Source organism: Pan troglodytes, chromosome 1 (genome assembly GCF_028858775.2).
Source record: "Pan troglodytes isolate AG18354 chromosome 1, NHGRI_mPanTro3-v2.0_pri, whole genome shotgun sequence".
Classification (NCBI taxonomy): domain Eukaryota; kingdom Metazoa; phylum Chordata; class Mammalia; order Primates; family Hominidae; genus Pan; species Pan troglodytes.
In genome coordinates, this window is record NC_072398.2 from 197,072,392 (window position 1) to 197,077,470 (window position 5,079).

General features: G+C 48.7%; 1 protein-coding gene across 5 annotated transcripts in view; it reads left to right on the forward strand.

The window, feature by feature from the left end:
* CSMD2 (CUB and Sushi multiple domains 2) overlaps positions 1–5,079 on the forward strand; it is a 643,557-nt gene that overhangs the window by 255,995 nt on the left and 382,483 nt on the right. The gene's annotated exons all lie outside the window — the stretch shown is intronic.

Sequence of the window (5,079 nt, forward strand, 5' to 3'; positions counted from 1 at the left end):
GAGTCCTCCTCCCAACATGAACTCTTTCAGAGCATGGACTTGGCCCATCATCTCTGAATCCTCAGGGCTCAGTAGAGTCCTGGCACAGACAGGTGTAAAGATTTTCTGACAATTTGTTGAATAAATATAGCCTCTGAGATCTTAGAGTCTCAGCACCTTCTCACAGCCAACCGCATCTCACCAGCATCAAAGGGAAAAGCATATGGCACTTGGCTCACCTCGCCTGGTGTCAGAGCCCTTTGGCAACAGGACCAATGTCAAGATAAATAAACAGGCAAATATTCATTGTTTGCCTCTATGATTGAATTGAGGCCATCACATGTGTGGAATGCCATCTTGCCCCATTGGGTCTTCACCCCCAAGTTTGAGTTAGGTATTGGCATACCCATCTTGCAGATAAAGAAACTGAGCCTCAGAGACTTAGCTTCCTCCTCACCTACACGTGGTCCTCCCCAGCTGGGTTTTCCCATTTTGCTCCCTCTGCAGATCCTAGGCCAGCCACTCCTAGGATCATTTCTCACCCTTAAAGTAGGCTTTGATGCAATCTGTCCTCTTTGAGTCTCTATCTGCCTTCCTCCTGCCTTAATATACCTTCAACAGTATAATCACTTTGAGAGCTACCATGTTTCAGGCACTGTACTAAGGTTTTTATATGCATGGTCTCATTTAATGTTTACAAAACTCTTTTTTTTTTTTTGAGACGGAGTTTTGCCCTTGTTGCCCAGGCTGGAGTGCAATGGCATGATCTCAGCTCACTGCAACCTCTGCCTCCCAGGTTCAAGCAATTCTCCTCACCTCAGCCTCCCCAGTAGCTGGGATTACAAGTGCCTGCCACCACGCCTGGCTAATTTATTTGTATTTTTAGTAGAGACAAGGTTTCACCATGTTGGCCAGGCTGGTCTTGAACTCCTAACTTCAGGTGATCCACCTACCATGGCCTCCCAAAGTGTTGGGATTACAGGCATGAGCCATTGCGCCCAGCCACAAAACTCTTGTAAAATAATAATATTATCATAAAGAGATTAAGAAACCTGATGTAATATAGCTAGTAAGTGTCCGAGCCAGAAATTGGATCCCCATCATCTGGACTCTAAATCCTGATCTACCCCTCTTTCTCTTCTGCTCCTCTGGGATCTAATTCATTTTCTTTCCTGACACCAAGGACGGCACCATGGAGCATAGATAGCATTTGGACTCAATGTTGGGTTCAAATACCAATTCTGCTACCAACTAATCGTGTGACCTCAGTTAACTTTCTGACCCTCTCAAGGCCTTTCATACAGTTATAAGAAATAATTGGGCACAGAAGACTTTGAACAGCCCCAGATTCCCAGCTTGTAAATCCAGCTTGTGTCCTTCTTCTGCCCTTTCATGGTTACAGCACCTGGAGGGGCTTTCCTCCCCTCCTCCCCTGCCCCTCTCACCCTGCTCCCAGAGCCTCCCAGCATGTGCTCCGTGCAGACAGCTACACACAGCTTCTTTTAGAGGTTTAAGGTCCTGCGGGTCTTGGCCTCTGCAGTTGATAAGTCAGGGAGGCAGCTTCAGGCTGACCAAGACAGAGGCCACAGCAAGAGGTTGTCATGTCTCCTTGGGCCAGGCAGCCCTGAGGTCCCAGGGCCATTTGGCAGTACCCTGAAGGGCACATGGGGAAAGTCGGGGTTGAACAATAATGGCTTTTACTCTTCTCTCACAGCAAGTCACTTAGCTTTCTGAACTTCAGTTGCCCTAGTTTTATAAGGCAGGTGATGGGTCCTCACCACCCTCACTGTAACCTGCTAGGAACATGCAGATTGGTGTACAGAGACCTCCTAATTTTTCACATATAAATCCAACCCCACAGATTCCCTTCCAGTGGGATCTGCCTCCTAAGGTGATTTTTCTGGAACTGAGAGGGTTTTAAGGAAGAAAATACAATTACTATGTGTAGGGTACCAATGACATGCCAGGAGTCTACACTGATTTTTCCTTTGCGCCTTTAAGCAACTCTGAGAACCCGAGACTCAGTGAGGTCATTTACCCAAGGTCACAGAGCTAGGAAGTTGCAGCCTGAAGCCAGGGCCCTTTGCCTCCCAACCTCTGCTCTTTCTGCCCCTCTGGATTTTGGAGGTTGGAAAGAGACCTTGGGTATCCTGGAGAGATGGCCCTGGGCCTATGCCATTGGCTTCAGCTTCTTCCCCCTGGGGCTGCTTTTGTGCCTTGGGCTGTGGTTGGTTGATGTGGGCTGGCTTCACAGATAGCCAGGCTCATCGAGGCCTTGGCTCCCACATCCTGCCAGCTCCCTAGATGCCAGCCCTGGTGAGCGTGGGACAGACTGCCATCAGCGTTCCCCTTTCAAGAGAGCCCTGTCAATGCAGATAAATGGCCCGTGTCATTTAGCCACATCCGTCGCGTCCTTCTCGTTGCTGGTCTGTGGCCTGAGTTGTCCAGATAACCCTTTTCATTTAGTGTTGTCTTTATGGATGCCACAGAGGTCTCCGGGCAATGACAGCCCAGCCTTTGCACCGACCAGGAAGAGTCACAGGCAGGCCTGCTTCCTGACTTCTGTTTGCTGTCTGTTTGGCTCTCACAATTATTGGAATCTGTCAAGCTCCATCAAGTGACATTTTTCACATGAGGGCAAGTGTCCTTTAGGCCTCACTCTGAGCTGGGAATGACATCCTGGACACTGACGTGGCCTCCATCTTTCCACCAGCGGTTTCCTTCACAGTTGCCAAGCTTCCTTCAGCCCTGGCTCAACAGTGCCCTCCTAAGCTTCCCCCTCAATCCCCCCAATCCCTCTTTTTGTAATTACCCTTTCCCCAGCCCCACATTCCCCTGGTGCCTTAGCAAGTAATTACCTTCATAGGGAAGTTGACAAGTCTCTGGCGACTCCTAGCCCCGGCTGGAAAAGATTCATTATTCTGTGTCTGGAAATAACCAGCCCCGTCAGCACAGGGGCTGAGATAACACCAGTGTAAAAGTTCTCTATTCAGGGGGATTAATTAGGATTCCTTATTAAAGATCCAATTAGGCAAAAGGGCATTTTTATCTGTGATAGTCAGCTGCTCCTATTTTTCTAAAGCTATAACTCTAAGTTTTTTTAAAAAAGGAAAAAGCAGGGGGTTGTGTTTTTGTCTAAAACAATTCACTCTTTCATTGTCAGCTATGTCTTCATCAGGATGTGAAAATAGATTTTCTCATTCAATTTGCAATGCTTTATCTCTTCAGAGTCTGGCAATGACTCCACGATATCCCTTCAACAAGAACCGCAACTCAGATGGGCTGTTGGGGAGTGGGATGTTTGGTTATCATGACTGCAAGAGAAATAGTAATAGCATTTTTTAGCAACCTGACTCTATGAGCTGGCAGGAAATGCCATCTCTGCCATGTAATGTCTGTGTGACCTTAGGCAAGTCCCTTCACCTCTCTGAACCTCAATGTCCTCCTCTCTCAATCTAACTCCAAGGATCAGGATAAGGGTTTAATTGGGGCAATATTACAAAGTGACTAGGAACCCAGGGTCTTGACTGAGACCACCTTACACCCACACTCACAAGCCATGTTGACTTCTGAACCGTGGTTTCCTCATCTGCAAAATGGGAGGGAAATACCTCCTCCATCGGGTCTCTGGGAGAATTGAGGGAGATAACATTTGTGGAACCACCTTGCCCATGGAGGGCCCTTGATACATGTTTATCAAACCTGAATCAACTCATTTTGTATTTCCCTCAAAGACGCTCAGTGAGGTTCCCTGGAGTGAGCTGTTGCCGCTCCCCATCTCAGGTGAATTGAGCTCATTTTGTCCCTGGTAGTGCCTGGGTGATTCCACAGTACAGTGAGGCTGAGACTCCTGGCTCTGTTGTCACCCGGCTGTGTCCTCAGTTGCTCCCCACGGAAGCAGTGCTGGCTGCAGGAGGGGTGACCTCTTGACCTCAGTCATGATGTGGACATACACAGGATGAACCCACAGGTTTTTACTTGCATTGTTAAAGACAGCAGCAGCAGCTTGTTTACCCCAGGAAAGAAAGCCCTGGAGAAATAAAATAATCTGGCTTCCAGAAAGTTCAATAGAAAGTGTTTTGTCCAGTTGCCAGATTCCACAGATGAGGAAATTGAGTCCCAGCATCACTCAGCAAACATGTGGCAGAGCCAGGGCAGAATCGAAGCTCTTCATGTCTGATCCAGATCTGTTTCCACCACCTTCAATGTTTGCTGGCCACCTAGCACTGAGCCGGCGTTTGTAGACTTCACATGAGAGGGTCACAGCAGCACCTGGCTCCAGCAGGATCTGAATCCACATAAACCCTACTTCACGTGGTGTTCCTCACCTGTCTGCCTGTCCTGGCTCCTCATTGCTTGTGCCTCAGTGCCTCAGTTTACCCCATAGAGGAGCCACTTTAGCTTCTGGTTCATCTTCTCACCTTTCCACAATATTGTTTTGGCCTGAATACCCTCTTTTACAGGCCTGCCCCCTGTAACCCTGCCCCCTCCACCACGGCCTCTCTGACCTTACCTTCTCCTACCCTCCCTCTTATTCACTTCCCCAGCCACAGTGGCTTCCTTGCTGGTCCTTAGATGCCACGCGTGCTCTTCCCACCTCAGGGCCTTTGCACGTGCTTTCCCCTGTGCTTGGAATCCTCTCCCCCTGAGATATCCACACATCTGACTCCCTCCCCTCTTTCAGGTGCCACCTTTAAGATCACATTCACAGTGAGGCCTTCCCCAACCACCTATTTAAAATGGCAGATGCCTCCTCCCAGTCAGTAGAGTGTCTGCCCATGTTTGCTCCTTCTCAGCCAGATCCTCACACTTCAAAGTGTGCCTAGCTCATAGGGAGCCTGGAAGTTGGGAGTTTAACCCCTCTTCTTGTTTCCAGTCCTGAAAGCTCTGTTGCTCGACAGCCATCATTCTCCTTTGCCAGATGAAGAAACTGAGGCACAGGGGGGTGGCATGTGTCTTGCCAAAGTCACCCAGGGAGTTAGTGTCACAGGAGGGACTGCTGGGGTAAGCTTAAAACAACAGTAAAAATAGTTGTACTTGTGGGGTTATTTATATCTCTCTACCTGGTTTGCCCTGAATCTTGGTGTGACCTCACCAGGT